The sequence below is a fragment of the Odocoileus virginianus genome, chromosome 11 (genome assembly GCF_023699985.2).
Source record: "Odocoileus virginianus isolate 20LAN1187 ecotype Illinois chromosome 11, Ovbor_1.2, whole genome shotgun sequence".
NCBI lineage: Eukaryota > Metazoa > Chordata > Mammalia > Artiodactyla > Cervidae > Odocoileus > Odocoileus virginianus.
Genome location: NC_069684.1, coordinates 47,978,048 through 47,995,623, shown reverse-complemented (window position 1 = coordinate 47,995,623; position 17,576 = coordinate 47,978,048). Strand labels below are relative to the sequence as shown.

General features: G+C 38.7%; 1 protein-coding gene and 1 non-coding gene across 5 annotated transcripts in view; both read left to right on the top strand.

The window, feature by feature from the left end:
- The window catches only part of SMYD3 (SET and MYND domain containing 3), a 716,821-nt gene that overhangs the window by 25,564 nt on the left and 673,681 nt on the right, over nt 1–17,576 (top strand). The window lies entirely within an intron of this gene.
- Nucleotides 5,734–5,864, top strand: LOC139037591 (small nucleolar RNA SNORA18). The gene has a single exon (XR_011490473.1). It is a non-coding gene; the product is annotated as a small nucleolar RNA SNORA18 (small nucleolar RNA).

The window sequence follows — 17,576 nt, the reverse complement described above, 5'->3', positions numbered from 1 at the left end:
GAAGTCATGTGGGTGCAGTAGAAAATCAGTTTTGTTGCTGTGAGCAGTAAATCCTCTCTAAATGTACAACTGGGTTTTGTTTAGGTTCAAGAGAGGGCCAGTGAGATCAATCTGGTTGCGTAAGAACATATGGTCTAAGTCAGAAGAAACCTGAAATTTGGGGTAACTAGTTTTATCTCTTTGGGAAATCTACTTACAACCATAGACTCTTGGGAATCTTAGAGGTTCCCTGGTCCCCCTTTGCTTGTGGTGTAATGTTTTCTTCTCTATGTTCTTGCCTGGCAGTTTTCCAGGATCTTATTGGACATTTCTCCTAGTGAGAAATATATGACTTTGATTTTCTTGCACTTGAAATTGGATTAATACTTGTTTCTCACTGTCTCCTAGGTTATTGTATTTATAAAAGATGTGTAGCTTGTTACCTTAATTTTACCAGCTGAAGTTCTCTTAGTTCAGGGGCTGGCCACATCTTTAGAAAAAGGTGCTGCACTGAGATGAGTAGCTGTTTATCCTAGGACCTGTGAGAGGATGGGTGTGTGTGCCTCTGACTGAGCATTGTGGAGAGCCTATCTTGGTTGTTGCTGCTTATGCTTGGCCATGATCTAGGCCAGGAAAGGGAATGAGATGGCTTCCAGCCATTGTAGCTGTTAAAAAAAAAATCTGATGGAACTTGTATCACATGGGTGCTTTTGTGTTTGATGGAACTAGATACATGACTAATTAATTTGTAAAGTGATAAAAAGTGCCTAGTGTGTGCCTGTAACTTTGAGGATTGGGTCGGTGAGGAGGAGTGCCCTGACTTTACACATGATAGCCTCAACTGAGATCATCAGTAGAGAGGCTGTTTGTCCTGGCCTGACCCAGAGTGTCACGTCACCTTTCATGCCAGACTGAAAAGAGTTAGTGGCACACAGTCACATCCAACTCTTTGTGGCCCCATGGACGGTAGTCCGCCAGGCTCCTCTGTCCATGGGATTCTCCAGGCAAGAATACTGGAGTGGATTGCCATTTCCTTCTCCAGGGGATCTTCCAACTCAGGGATCAAACTCGGGTCTCCTGCACTGCAGGCAGACTCTTTACCCTCTGAGCCACCAGAGAAGCCGGGATTCTCATGGTGAACTGAGAATCACTTTAATGAGAGATGGTATGGACGTGTTTTAAGCTCCTCAGAGAAAAGATGACATACTGATCTGAAGGTCTTTGGAGCAGACTTATTTATTAACTTTCTAAGCAAATATTTGTTTCCTTATTTATGGCTGTGCTGATCTTTGCTGCTGTGTGCGGGCTTTCTCTAGTTACGGAGAGCGGGGGCCACTCTCTTGTGCTCAGGTCTCATTGCAGTGGCTTGTCTTGTCATGAAGCGCAGGCTGTAGGTGCTTGGACTTCAGTAGTTGCAGCACATGGGCTCAGTAGTTGTGGATCACCGCCTTAGTTGCCCCGTGACACGTGGGATCCTCTTGGACCAGGGATCAAACCTGTGTCTTCCGCATTGGCAAGCAGACTCTTAACCACTAGACCATTAGGGAAATCATCGAGCTGATTTATTACATTCATAATCTTTGTGTAGCAAGGTTCCCTGTTGGTTCTTTTCAAAATTGAAATTTAAAGAGATCCTTTAAAACAACAACAACAGCACAACGAAAAACCTTGCTTGCATTGCTTTGAAATTTGCTTTTAATTTATCAGGAAGACCCAAAATAGCAGGATGGAAGGGCTTAGGAGAGGATTGATTGCTATATTTTTTGTGAATGCTCATTGCTAATAAAATTTATTTTTGCTGTGCAGTGCCATCTTATAAGAGAGCCGAAGTTGTATGAGAGAGCATAAACACATACCTTCTGCTTTCTCTTAGACTAGGAACTAATAGCTATGTCCAAATAAGTAGTTTGTAAGGCTTACCTTGCTAAGAGTTGGGAAACATATTTTAATACAGTGAAAAATGTGTTGCTTATTGTTGAAGCTGGTTGATGAATACATGAAGGTGCATCATGCTTCTTTGTATGTTTTAATATTTTATTGTACAAAATGTTCAATTAAAAACACTGTAAGTATGTGACAAAATCTCACATGGAGTCTTAGGAGCTAGACTTCTAAATCTTATTAAAAACAAATGAGGAGACTTGAACTTCTGGCAGTGCTTACATATGTATGTTCTCAAGAAGGCTGAATCCAACAAAGGTTATAGCAGAGGGAATAGTTTCTGGTCCACCTGGTACTAACCAGTTTCTTCACTATTTAGCAAGATATTTATTTAAAGCCTTCTACTTGTCAGTCATTGTTCTAAGTACTGAGCAACAGCAGGGGACAAAACTGACAAAAATCCCTGGGTTGTTCTTGACACATGCCAAGCACATTACACGTATTTTCACACCTTATCCACAGTGCCCAGTGAAATGCTAGATGGTGAGGTATACCTTCAGTGAAAATGTGTTAAATGAATAACTGTATGGGGTAAGTGTGATTTTTATTCCCATTTGACAGTTGACGTCACTAAGGCTTAAAGAAGTTACTTGACTAAAGTCACACAGCTGTTAATGACGGAGCTAGATCTTAAACTCAGGTCCCTGTGACCTCAGGTCCATACTGTGAACCGTGACCTTGTACTGCCTCCAAGATACAGGATAGGCGGCTACAACTGAGCCCTTGCGTGTCCATAGACACTTTCTCACCCGCTATCACTTTTACACAGACGAGCCTTAGTATCTAGGTGAGTGGGTTGTTGTTGTTTAGTTGCTAAGACGTGCCCGATATTTTTGTGACCCCATGGACTGTAGCCTGCCAGGCTCCTCTGACCATGGGATTTCCCAGGCAAGGATACTGGAGTGGGTTGCTGTTTTTTTTTCTCCAACCTAGGGATCAAACCTGAGTCTTCTGCATTGGCAGACAGCTTTTTTTTTAACCACTGAACCACCAGAAAAGCCCTTAGGGTGAATATCCTGAGATGTAATTAAATTAAATCTCCTATCATTTAAAACATCAGCTATTAGATATTCTTATTGTGGTTTAAGTTGGTTTATTTTTCTTGTCTTAAGTCTTATCTTTAGTCTTAGTCCCTCTTATAATATTTGGTAAAATACTACTCTAGCACTATGCTCTCATAGTGGGTCTTCAATAGATGTTTTTTAGAATAAAAACCTGGGAGGGTCTAATAGCTAATTTTCTCAGTCATCTTTGTCCTCAGCTACATAGGTTAGTGTGTTTACTTGAGATTCACCTTTATGTTTTTCCCATCCAGTTAGTTGATATTTGATAATTGGTTGTCTTACTACCAATACTGTAGATGTAGGTGGCATTTGTGATACAGTATAGGTATAGGCTTTTAAAAATTAAAGATCCACTTGGTGTGTGAGAAATACTTGTTATCTCTGTTAAGCAATCAATAACTCTACCTTAGAAATGCAATACCTGGGTCAGAGGAGATATCATGGGCTTTGGAATCAGATAGAGCTGAATTTATTCTTTTTTTTTCAGCTACTATGTGACCTTCGACAAGTTGCATAAATTCCATGAAGTTTAACTTTCTCTTTTATAATATAAAGGGTTCTATAATATCTCTTGCAATAATAATTATGTGAGTGGTTACTATATGAAAAACCAAGAATTATGGCATAGCAAGTTTAGATAAACCTGCCCTTAGGTCACACAGTCACTAAGAGTGAATATAAATCCAGATCTACCTAATTGCCAAACCTGTACCTATATGCTGATAGGAAAGCCATAAAAAATAGTCCCTTCTACCCTTTTTTTCCAAGTAGTTTCTCTACGTTTCAAAAAGAACATTAGAATATATTTATGTTGAAAGGTGATTTTAAAATGCAGTGCTTTTTTTTTTTTAGTATTCTTTTTTTAAAAAAGGTACCCGTTGGAGAAAGTTTTATAGATAATTTGGTTCATAAGACCAGATTTTAATTTCAAAATCTAATAAGTGCCTTGATTATATCTATTCAAATATTACATAAAGAGGAAAAATAGAGTGCATGAACACAGAAAACTCTGGGTAGTCCTCAAAAGAGACAAGATAATTTTTAGAAATGGCTTGACTTTGAGAAAGAGAAATGAGGTTTAAATATATTAGGAATTAACCATATTTTAATGTTGGTCTAGATTCAAACAAGTAAGTCTATTTCAGTTCGTGTCAGAGGTGTCTTTAAGTGTAAGAACTTGAAGCGTGTTGTTTTTGGTAGACAAGCATGACTAGTTGGAACAATATCTTTTTGTAATCCCGCCTTTAAAAAGTTGCTGAGCAGGAGAAATCCAGAGACAAGCTGTCTTTGAAGCTTTTTGTGGCATATTTGAGAATTGAGTAGTCAAGAGCTTTGTGTCTTAATGATGTGTCTGCTTTTATGTGTAATGTTCAGTCAAATGCCAAGTTCTAAAAGCTTGTCTACCTCCCCACTCCCCGTAATTAAAAAAAAAAAAAGTTGTTTTTCTTCTGTATATCTGCATGGGAATAGGAGAAATAGGCTTTTGTCCTAAGAATAGAAAAAAAGACATTGCACAAATCAAGTGTATTTTAGTTGGGTCTAGAACTTCCTTGTAAATTGAAACTCTTCACATAGATTGAAAACAGCACCTTGATTCAGTACTTAAAGTTAGGATATAAATGCCTTTTTGCTTAGGTCACTGGATCCTAAGTTAAATATCATTCTCTTCTAGTGTATAGTTGGGCAGCAGAGTGAAGTGATCTAGAATTTATTACTAAAAGTGTGGTCTGTGGACCAGCAGCATTAGTGTCTTTTGGAAATGTAAAATGTCAGACCCAGCCCTTTAGCCAGCTTAATCAAAGTATTCAGGTGATTTGTGTGTGTCTCAGAGTCTGAGAAGCACCAATTGAACATGAGCTATGGACATGAATCTGATACTTTCTCATGTTGTGACATTGGGCAAGTTATTTAACCTCCTGAGTTTCAGTTTCCTTATTTGTAGAACAGAGATAATAATGGTATATGTGCAGTGCTTAGAGGAATGGAGTTCACAGGAAGTGCTTCATTAGAATTAGCAGGGTATTTTTAAGGTGTAGGGTACCCTATGTGTAGCACATAAGTAATTACAGAGTAAAATGCCAATGTTTGTTACCATGAACCCCATTATTAATTTATTGGTAAGGGTATTAAAAATAGCTCTAGGATCATATACTAGTATTATCTTTCTGTATCAGTGTTACTTGTCATGGAATAGCAAAGTGAAAAGTAGATAACTTACAACTTTTGAGCATGAATAAAATCAATTTAAGTACAAATTCACAGTAAGAACTTTAAGCATCCCATAAATCACCAGAAGGTTGTAGTTGAGGATTTGACCACCTTTGCCAAAAGTACCAAAGGCAACACCTTAAGTTTATCATAGGGCTGTTTTCTTTCTACCTGAATTGCCTCTTAAAACTGTACCTTGTTAGAAAGAGGGTGGAAGAAAGGAAGGTGGAGAATGACCTGCAGACTCTCTTCTTCCCCCCACCTCTTCCTGTCTACCTTCTTTCCTCCATTAACCTCCAAGAGTTGTTGACTTCTGCTTTAGATGTTGGAATCCTCTTATACATATTAGTGCCTACATTTTATAATCCTATATGTAGAATTAAGTTTTGCTATTAGTAATTGTTTAATATTAGTTTTTAAAAACACTAGTCAAACCTTGTTACTCTCTAATTTCTATAAGAACTGTGTAAAATGTATGTCTGTCTTGTCTGTGGGGGAAAACTACAGACTGCAAAGTTTAAGTAAAAGCTGAAAGTGCCCCTTTGAGGTCTGTCCTGATGGGGCTTTCTTTATCTGTAAACCTACATTGTTGGAAATGCTTCGTAGAGTAACTATGTGGTTTCCTTTACTCATAGAACTGTTAGGTCAGTGGGACAGAATTACAAGACAGAGTTGCCAAGTAAACTATGAAAAACGTAACAGTCAGACTTCTAAAATCTTAGATATTGGCATATCCCAACAATCTGTACTGTTCTAAGGTGTGATAGCTTAGGAGTGGATGTGATTTGAATTTAGTATATTTTTAGAGAGTGTCAAATTCAGAACTAGCAGATCTATCTTCTGACCCTAACCATGGTCCTAAAGTAAATTGCTTCAGGAAATTGGATCCCAAAGATTACCATCTTTTTCCTTAGGTGGGAAATTTTGAAGTGTGTCTGTATTCCATTGGAGATCAAAGAGATGAAAGAATTTTGTGCTGATTGACGTGACAGCTGTGGATTGGGCCCTTCTATTTGAAAGGGCTATCTTACCTTGAAGACTTGGGAAGAACTAAGGTGAAGCAGTAGAAAGAATCAGAACATGTGCAATTCCTTAAAAATTTATTGGCTTAAATAAAAATTTCACCTGTGTTATACATAATTAAAAGACCCTTTACACTTTGTGCAGAAAAAAAAAAAAGCTGGAAGTGCCCTAACGTAGAATTAGAATATTTTATATTTTATTTCACTTTATTTAGGTGTTAAATGTGATTAAGCATATATAGGATTAGGTTGGGCTTCCCTGGTGGTTCAAATGGTAAAGAATCTGCCTGCATTGCAGGGCACCCGGGTTTGATCCCTGGGTTGGAAAGATCCCCTGGGGGAGGGCATGGCAACCCACTCCAGTATTCTTGCCCGGAGAATCCCATGGACAGAGGAGCCTGGTGGGTTACAGTCCATGGGGTTGCAAAGAGTCAGACACAATTGAGCAACTGACACTTTCACTTTTTTTTTTTTTCAGGATTAGGTTACAAATAAATCTTGGGAACTTTTGGTAGGCTTATGGTATACTGAATTTGATGGCCCTACAGATTTGTTTTGTTTTGAATATCAAACCCTCAGCCTTATTAGTGATAGACCATTTGGAAAAAATGACTTTGGTGTATGGCATCAGTTTGCCTCCACAGGATTGGGCAACAGAGCCAACTTAGTCTCCTGGCATCACTGAATGACCCCAGGCTTTCCGCTGAGGGGCAGGGCTGCCTCTCTGCAGGTCATGACGCAGATGAGTTACCCCAGGAAAGAACTCTGAAGGGACTGAGCCATTTGTGTCCAGCTTCCCAGACCCGCCAGTCGTGTAAGTCATAAATGGGTCTTGGACTTTCAGTACATGTTGTGTGTCTGCTATTTTAGTACAGAAAAATGTTTCTTGACCCTTACAAGACCTATTAAAAAAGTAATGTCCTGAGCCAAAAGCAAATGAAGTTGTAAAACAATGTTTTTAGAAAAATGGTTCTGAAATAAGCCTGGAGTAGTGATTTATAGAGCTAGTCATAAAAGATTTTTCTTCCCTGAAATGAACAGAGTACCCATCAACAAAAGTAACCAAGAGCCAAGATACTTTCTTCAGTTTAAAAAAACATGTATAATAAAATAAATAGTACCATAATAAATCAGATTTATTCTGAATATACTCTAGACCCAGACTACTAAAGTAGTCTCCAAGATATAAAGCAAGTTAGACTTAGTTTACTGGTTTTCCTTATTATCAGAACCTAGCAGCGTAAAAGGATTAACTAAAGCATTAAGATACATGCTAAATAAGGGAATGTAAAAGATTAATAAATATGTATTTATTAATGGAGACCAGATTGACAAGAAACTCTTATTTGTTGGTAATAATCAAGCTGTAAGAAAACATAGGAAATCTTTAAATAGAACTGTTTCATTTCCTCCATTCAATTGAACAACAAATATTGTCAACTGTTCCTTTGGTGTGTAACTTGAATTTGAACGTTTCTCTTTATTTGCACAGCAGCCGACATTGTCTAAACAAACACACATGCATACATACACACACAAACACAAGCTTGTTTATTTCTGTGTAGCTATATCCATCTGTTGGTACACACATACACTGTGTGTGTGTATGTGTTTTAAGAGAAGAAATGGTCTGACGAAACTTTATGTACTACATTTGGGTTTTGGAGAAGTAAACCTGAAACAGTTCTTTTTGTTCTGGCCTAGACTTGGGTGTTTATCTTAGAGCAGAAGCAGGGAGCATTAAAATACGTAGAGGCGGTTATGTCATCAAAGAAGAGTGAGTCCATGGTATACAGGCCTCTATATTAGCTTTATTGGGTGTACCGAAATCATGAATTTGATCTCTTAGATCAGAAATGTTGGATATGTGTCATGCATGCTAGTATTCCTTTTTTCCTGAGCACACTTGACTAACTTCCTATGGTATTGTGGAATTGACTTCGAGTCCCTCTTAATACCTTTCTCTTCCTAGCAGGCCATTATCATCTGATTATAGATTATAACATGAAGCCCTTTCAGACTTATTGTATAAATGAGGGCCCTGGGCAGTGTCATCTCCTAAGGCTTCATATACCATTATTGTGTTTAGGACTCTGAAACCTTTATGGCTTAGATCCTAGTTACAGTAGCTAGACTTAAACTCTAGAGTCTCTCCTCTGCAGTGGGCAGCAACTGAAGTCTCTGTTTATTTCTGTTAGCTTTATTTTGGCTGCTTGCATCTTGCTCTGCCTGCATGCTCAGTTGCTCAGTGATGTCCAACTCTTTGCTACCCCATGAACTGTAGCCCATGAGGCTCTTCTGTCCATGGAATTTCCCAGGCAAGAATACTGGAGTGAGTTGCTATTTCTTTTTCCAGGAGATCTTCCTGACCCAGGGATTGAGCCTGTGTCTCTTGCATCTCCTGCATTGGCAGGTGGGTTCTTTACCACTAGTGCCACCTGTGAAGTCCACATCTTGCCCTATCTGTGTGTGATGTTTGAGTGTCAGCCAAAAATTTTGGTAGAATTTATACTTAGAAATTGGGGGACACATGCTCTTCTCTTTGAGTCTTTCTTTTTTCATTTCTTCCCTGCATTTGCTAGCTGTTTTAGTTGCCCCAAACCCTGGTTTTTCAAACCAGTAAGTTAAGTCTGTGAATTTTTATTTTAATTTTAGCTGTCCCGCATAGCACAAATTGGGACCTGCCTTCAGAATAAAAGTCATTCAAACCAAGCAAGCAACCTGGAAATTCACGCAGGACTATTCCCTTCTTCCAAGGATAACCCCCGACTCCGTATCTCCCCACACTTTTGTCTTCTCCTGTGATTTTCTCTCTGCTTTTGTAGCTCTCCAGTGCCTTTGGTAGTTGATTTTTTAATATTTTGCCCAGAGTTTATAGTTGTTATGGGCAGGAAAATTGCCCCATATAGGAGCAGTTACCCATGGCTTCTTTGTTCTTTCCTTTTTTATGTAATTTATTTATTTTGGTTGTACTGGGTCTTCATTGTGTGGGCTTTCTTTAGTTGTGGGGAGTGGGGGCTGCTCTCTCATTGTGGGGTGCTGGCTCCCTATTAGGGTGGCCTCTCTTGCTGGGGAGCAAAGGCTGTCGATGCAGGGCCTGCAGTGGTTGTAGGACTCAGTTGCACGGCATGGACTCAGTTGCCGTGTGGCATGTGGAATCCTCCTGGACCAGGGCTCGAACCTGTTTCCCTTGCATTGGCAGGTCCTATCCATTGTGCCCCCAGGGAAGTCCCCTGTTCTTTCCTTTTTTTAACAATTGACATGTAGCTAAAATACCACAATTTATTTATTTCTAATACTGCTTCAATTATACTGGACTGAAGCTCTGTAACCACTAAGTAGTAACTCTCCTCTCTTTCTTCCCCAGCCCCTGGTAACCCCGAATCTAATTTCTGTTTCTATGAATTTGCCTCTCCTAGATACTTCATATAAGTGGAATCATATAATATGTGGCCTTTTATGACTGACTTCTTTCACTTGGTGTAATGTTTTCAGGGTTTATCCATGTGGTTGCATATATCAACTTCATTCCTTTTTATGGCCGAATAATATTCTATTGTATGTATATATTTCATTTTGATTATCCATTCGTCAGTTGATGGACACTCACATTGTTCCAACTTGTTGGCTATAATATGTAAGTAATGCTGCTGTGAACATTCACAATATAAATTTTTGTGTGGACATTTTCATTTTTCTTGGGAATATGTGTAGGACTGAATCATGCATGTTTTTATTTCATGTGTGTTTAATTTCTGAATTATGTATGTTTAATCATTTGGAGAACTGCCAGATTGTTTCCCAGTGTGGTTGTGCCATTTTACATTCTTACCAACATATGTGGAGGGTTCTCATTTCTCCACATCCTTGCCAGCATCTGTAGTCTGTGGTTTGGTTGTAGCCATCACAGTGGGTTAGAAATGTATTTCCTTGTGGTTTTAATTTGTAATTCCCTGATGGCTGATGTCTCCCTTATTCTTAAAATACCTAAGTCTCTTGACTTGCATGTAGTACCACACTTTCTTGGTTTCCCTATTATCTCACTGTCTACTTCTTAGTCTCTTTTGTTGATTCTGCCTCTTCTGCCTGACCTTGAAAAATGGAGTTCCTCAGGTACAATCTGGGTCGTCTTGTCTTTCTGAACATTTTTCTTAGGGAACTTTGTTCAGTCTCAGAAATATCTTCTGTAGTAGAGGCAGTCCCTCTAGGCCTTCATATTCCTTGACTTTTAGATATGATATCATGAGACTCCCTTAAAATAACCACCAAGTGACTGGCCAAATTAAAATCTGTGGTTCTAAAATTGTGAGCAGTTTGCTTTTGGTTTTCTAAGTGTTAGTTTGAACTTTAGATGAGTGTGTATGTTGGTGTGGGGGATAGAGAGGGAAGCTTTTGGGCACACTTGTTGGCAGCTGAAAATTCTGAGGATTTTTTTGGAGCACCTGGGAATTTGCTCACCTGCTGAGACCTTCTCACATGTAGAAGAGCTGTTTCTCATCTGACCAGAAGCGGCTCAAGGAGTCAGTGTCATAGGTGACTGACAGGTTGCTGGGATGGTGGCTTGCTTTCTTCCCTTCTGTACAGGCTTTATTGCTTAGTGAGATTGTGGAGCATTCCTTCTGACCAGGAATCGCACTTTCTTCTCCTTTTGGGTTAAGGACAGGTGGGAGTCAATAATAAGTAAATTTTTATATTCAGTCTGCAAGTGTTCTGTGTCATTTTGTGATACCAAAGGTGAACCTGAGATAATCTATTACCAAGTTTGTGTGTGTGTGTGTGTGTGTGTGTGTGTGTATGCACACTCAGTCATGTCCGACTCTTTGCAACCACATGGATTATAGCCTGCCAGATCCTCTGTCCATGGGATTTCCCAGGCACGAACACTGAAGTGGGTTGCTGTGGCATCCTCCAGGGGATCTTCCCAACCCAAGGATTGAACCTGAACCCATGACTCCTGTGTCTCCTGCATTGCAGGCGGATTCTTTGCTGCTGAGCCATCGGGAAAGCCTTAGACAGGTTTATTACCAAGTTTACACCCAAGTTTATAAGCCTGAGACAGATATTTGTTCATATGCTAAGTTGTGACCCACTCTTTGCAACCCCATGGACTGCAGTTTGCCAGGCTTCCCTGTCCTTCACTATCCTAGAGTTTGCTCAAACTCATGTCTGTTGAGTCGGTGATGCTATCCAACCATCTCATCCAATGTCGCCCTCTTCTCCTGCCCTACATTTTTCCCAGCATAAGGGTCTTTTCCAGTGAGTCAGCTCTTTGCATCAGGTGGTCAAAGTATCAGAGCTTCAGCTTCAGCATCAGTCCTTCCAGTGAATATTCAGGATTGATTTCCTTTAGGATTGGCTGACTGTCTCTTAAAACATTACCTGTAAATTAATGATTCTCAAATGTATGTCTTCAGTTTCCACCTCTATCCTCAGCTCCAGGAGACTACCTGTAGGGCAGTGAAATGTCAGGATGACGGCTTATAATATGCATTTGGTTCAAATTAGAAGAGAAGGCCATTTGTTTTCTAATCTAAGCTATAGATAGGGTGAGTAAAAAGTGCACAGAAAACATAAAGGAAACAAATTCCAAAGGGGGAAATAGTGCAATAAATTCTGATCTAAATATGAATCAAATTAAAACTTGGTATGCTTTGGAGCAACTGGTAGTAGTATTGTATTGTGACATTCAGTTCAGTTCAGTCGCTCAGTCGTGTCTGACTCTTTGTGACCCCATGAATCGCAGCTTGCTAGGCCTCCCTGTCTATCACCAACTCCCGGAGTTTACTCAAACTCGTCCATCGAGTCGGTGAGGCCATCCAACCATCTCATCCTCTGTCGTCCCCTTCTCCTCCTGCCCCCAATCCCTCCCAGCATCAGGGTCTTTTCCAGTGAGTCAACTCTTCGTATGAGGTGGCCAAAGTATTGGAGTTTCAGCTTCAGCATCAGTCCTTCCAATGAACACCTAGGACTGATTTCCTTTAGGATGGACTGGTTGGATCTCCTTGCAGTCCAAGGGACTCTCAAGAGTCTTCTCCAACACCAGAGTTCAAAAGCATCAATTCTTGTGACATTAGAGCATTCTTTCTCTAGTAGCCAAAAGGTCATGACCTTATAAGCATAGAGAACGAAATGTGTAGGGAAAGAGCAAATTAGCCAACATGGCATGGTCAGGTTCTTTTGCCCCATGTTTTGTAAATGATTATGTAATAGCTGAGATCACTTATAGCACTGTGCATGCAAGTCATGAGGTACTCACTTGGCCATGTGCAACTTTTTGTTCTGTAAGCATATGTAAGCTCCACCTGGAAAGCCCTTGTGGGTGTGTTCTGTTCGGTCATGTTATGACTGCTGCTACAGCTGTTGTGCCAGCCAGGAGAGAAGAAACATGTCTGCAATTCCTATGGCTCATATTTTCTTCCAGCTTCTTCTTAGCTCAAGTCTTGTCTACCATGGATTCAGCAAACAGTGTGCACAGTGAGATACAGTGAGACAGCTGTAATCTTAACTTATCTTTTGACCCATTATTGAGCAATATCCTTTATTGGTTTTTACCTTTAGAATTATCCTTTAAACCAGCGGTCTTCAGAGTTGAGTCCCTGGACCAGAATCATCCCTGGGAACTTGTTAGAACTGCAAAGATTCAGGCCACATCTCAGATCTGTAGAATCAGAAACTCATCAGGTGAAGTCCAAGTCTTATGTTTTAACAAGTTTTCCAGGTGATTCTGATTCACATGGCAGTTTAAGAACCACTGCTACAGACAGTGCATGAATGACACATAAAATTATGGCTATGTAATGGAATGTAAATTTTATTTAAAAAATATTTATTTATTTGGCTGTACTAGGTCTTAGTCTCCTTTATGCAGAATCTAACCCTCTGACCAAGGATAGAGCCCAGGGCCCCTGCATTGGAAGCATGGAGTCCAGCCACTTAGCCAAGGAAGTCCCTGGAATGTGAATTTTAAATCTTAACAATATAGGATAAAAATGAAGCAGAGCTGAGGGAAGTTGGGAGGAGATATAGAAGAATGGGTACAGGTTCTGATAGTCTTGTTTTGTGAAGGAGTCATCAAAGTATTTTGTATTTGATAGAACAAAAAAGAAATTGGAGTATATCTAAAAAGTAACTAACGAACTAAAATTAGTGATATACATTGAGAGGAATAGAGAGGGTGTTTTTGGCAAGTGTAAGTTAACTAAAGCATCAGTCCTATCAGAAGTATCTCACAGATACCTATAGGTGATAAATGAAGCTGCTGCTGCTAAGTCGCTTCAGTCGTGTCTGACTCTTAGTGACCCCATGGACTGCAGCCCACCAGGCTCCTCCGTCCATGGGATTTTCCAGGCAAGAGTACTGGAGTGGGGTACCATTGCCTTCTCCAAGGTGGTAAATGAAGAAGTATTGGTAAAAGTGAATTATTTAGAAAATTGAGAGTAACTGCAGGAAAACTCCTAAAATGAAATGGTTAAATATGGTTGCCTTTAGAAACAGGAGATCAGAGCCCTTGGTCCTCCTTGACTTTTTAACCATATGCTATATATTACTTTGATTACAAATTTAAAGACAAAAGAAAACATGCTTCAATTGTGGAGGAGTATCCACTCATTAAATTGCAGAAAGGGCTACCTGTCACTGTTCTGAGTTCTTTTTCATATGGTTGAAAGCCTCTGATTCTTGTAATTACACATGGCACTTGTGTTTGAGCGTTAGATGAGTGGGTTTGTAGAAGTGTGGTGTGTGTGTTTTTCTGAGGCCCCTGTGGCTTGTGCTGGGTAATTAATCTTTAGTTTATATTCTTCCCATGTTTTTTTATTACTTAAAGAGCATAAAAATCATCGGCAAACTAAAATCAGGCATTTTAGTTCAATGCTTACATATTTTTATAGAATCATCCATAGCATAAGACTTCATAAGTAACAACTTAAGTTTTTATTTCCCAAGATAGGTCTGAATGTTCTCCACTTTCTATATTTGAATTGGGCTTCCTGCTAACTAGCTTTTAAAGGCTAATGAGATTAAGAGTCAAATTTGGTGCCTGTGCAGTTCTTAACCTAGTTGACTTTATGAGCTGTCTTTCTCCATTTTTATAGAACTTCTTTTATATCCAAATGTAATGATCTATTTATAGATAAGAGATAAAGTGTTTTAATCTTTCTCAGGGGATCCCTGATGAGCCCCAAATGAAATCCAAGTGATACAATAAGCTGAGCACCAGTGCATAATTGCTATACTAGCTGAAGCTTTAATCCTCTCATAAAATATTTATCTATGCTTTATATCACAGATTAAAGATCTTTTCCATCGGAAGGTATATTTTATTAGTTTTCTAATTATGGCTGACATGAAAGACAAAGTGTGAATGCATTCTTAGTTTTAAATATGTTTTTAAATTGGTTAAACCACTTAAAAAGCTTTATTTTGGAATAATTTTAATATTATAGAATAGTGAAGGAATAGTACAGAAGACTCACATGTCTGTTATCCAAATTCAGCAAATTTTAACTTTTTGCTACATTAGGTTTATCATATTTGTTTTTTCCTCTATCTATACTCACACTCATACACACACACACACACACACACACACACACATTGGCACACACTATTTTTTGAGTATGCTGCATCCATAATGTCCATTTTACTTAATATTTTATTGTGTCTTTCTTAAGAACAGCAATATTCTCTTATATCACCACTGTACACTCAGTAAAATCAAGAAAACATTTACACAATACTTGTATCTTTAGTCCATATTGCTAATTTTGTCAGTTGTTCTAATAATGTCCTTTGTGTGTTTTTCCCCTTCCCATTCAAGATCCAGGGTAGAATTGCATGTAGTTGCTATTGCTTGGTAGTTTTCTATAACCTGAAATATTCCTCAGCCTTTCTTAGTCTTATGACACTAATATTTTTATGATGTTAATATTTTGGAATAATGCAGGGTGGTTGTTTTATAGTGTGTTCCTAAAACAGGATTTGTCTGGTGTTTCCTCATGGTGAGATTTGGATTATTCACCCCCAGCCAGAGGGCAACATAAACGATGATGTGTTCTCAGGGTCTCATGTCAGGAGGCACACAATGTCCATGTGCTCCTCACTGATGAAATTTTGATCGCCTGGTCAAGGTACTGCCTGGTTTAAGTAGGTAATATTTTTCCTCTTGTAACTTGTAAGCCAGTCTGTGGGGAAGATACTTTGAGACCATGGAAACATCTAATCCTCATCATTTTTTTCTCCATATGTTTAGCATCTCTTTATGATTGGTTCTTGCCTGAACCAAAATTTACTATGATGGTTGTAAAATGATGATTTTTAAATTCATTTACTCCCTCCATATTTATAAGTGTTTATTCTTTTCAAAGGAAGAGCTCCCCCTTCTTAATTACTTATTATCTGTTGATATCAGTATGTTAGGTTCAAAAAAATAAAAAGCTGATTTTATTCAGTGAGTTACAATCCATTATTGTTCTTTTTGCTTAGATGTTGAAGTTATCACAGATTTGACTAAAAGAGCCCCTTAAATCTGGCTCTTGTATTTTTGATCTTCCGCTATATTTTTTGAACACATTTTTTTCTCTGGCACAACAGAATATTTTAGGTTTGTCTAGTTTAGTCTCCCTCCTTGAATCAGCCATTTTTATGAATTCCTATAGTTTCTTTTTTTAAAAAAATTATTTTAATTTATTTTTAAACATTTTATTGAAGTATAGTTGATTTACAATGTTAATTTCTTCTGTGCAGCAAAATATGTGATTCAGTTACACATATATGTATTCTTTTTCACATTCTTTCTTTTATGGTTTGTCACAGGATATTGAATATAGTTCCCTACTATGCTATATAGTAGGACCTTGTTATTTATCCATCCTATATATAACAGCTTGCATCTGTCCTTTAGCTTCTTTTGATATCCTAACAACCACATCTAGACTATGAGGTAGAGAAATTTATGATATTTAGGGCTTTTTCCACCAAGGGAAAGTGTGGGAAGAGGAAAAAGACCCAGATTAAAGAAGTAGTTGGTAAGACTTGACCTGTTGGGGAGGTGTGTTTGATTTTGGAGGTGGTGACAGTGGAGAGCAGAGAGCCAGTCTGGTGGGTGGCCACAGAGGTGGGCCAGATATGACAGCTGGTTCTTCATGGCATGTTTTATACTTGTCACACCGTGATTCCACAAGTTCTGGAGGCACTGAATGGGCTAGTGGGTCCTGGGTTTAGGATGGAAAGGCTGCCATGTGTGGTGACTGTGGCTGTGGACCACGGCGGTGCGTGGTGGCACAGTCCCTCGACAGCCCATTTGGCAGGGGTAAGGGATGGAGAGAGGGGTTAAGTACAAAGGCGCACCGCAAGAGAATTTGGGGAATGATAGAACTTTTCTGTCTATGCATTTTTGAAAAATTATAGAATTGTATATCAAAAGAGTGATTTTAACAATATATAAATTTTTTTAAAAAGCATGTTGGGTGCTTCTTGTCAAGGTAAAGAGAAGCCATCCTACATTGTATGATAACTCTAGTTTATCAAACATTATGCGTCTTTTGGCCTAAATAATGGAATGATACCAATTTCCCAGTGTTTTAGTGATAGATGTCCTTTCAATGTCTCTTCCAAACTCTAGAAATTCTTCCATTAATTTATATTTTAGTATCAGCACTGAATCCCTATGCCAGAGCAAGAGTTATTAGCAGGGTATTTGACACAATTCCAGAAGTAGATGCTATCATATTGTGGCCATCTTCAGAGTGATGGCAGTGTAGAGTTCCTGCAGGTGCATTACTTAGTAGGTTTGTGAATTAGTCCATTTTTCCTGAAGCAAGTCACATTGTTGGAGAAAGGATTCAAATTATCTGGTAGAACACTGTCTCCTGCTACCTCTGTTGGGTTTGATGAGACATATTTTGACAGGAATCCATCAGTTGGTATTTGGGCATTTCCCCTCCTCCAGCTGTATTAAATATATAGTTGAATATTGTGAAAGTTTAAAGTTTACAATGTAATGATACATGTATATATTGCAAAATGTTTGCCACAGTAATGTTAGTCAACATATCATTCACCTCATGTAATTACCATTTTTTGGTTGTTCTTGAGGGTAGTTTTCCATCTTCTTCTTATTACCATCTTGAAGGACAGTAGCATCTGGAAAGCATAAATAAGAAGTTTAGTTGAGAGCTTTTAGTTTTATTTAGTTTATCCCTGCATTTTGTACTTCTCACTTGCAGGGAATTTGTTTCCTAAAGCAGGAAGATACACAAAATGACAGTCTCAAATCCCTTAAATCAAGTTAATGAGAGAGTATATAACACAACCATCATCATTCTTCCTTTGCTTTAACATACTGGACCGAGTAAGACCTTAC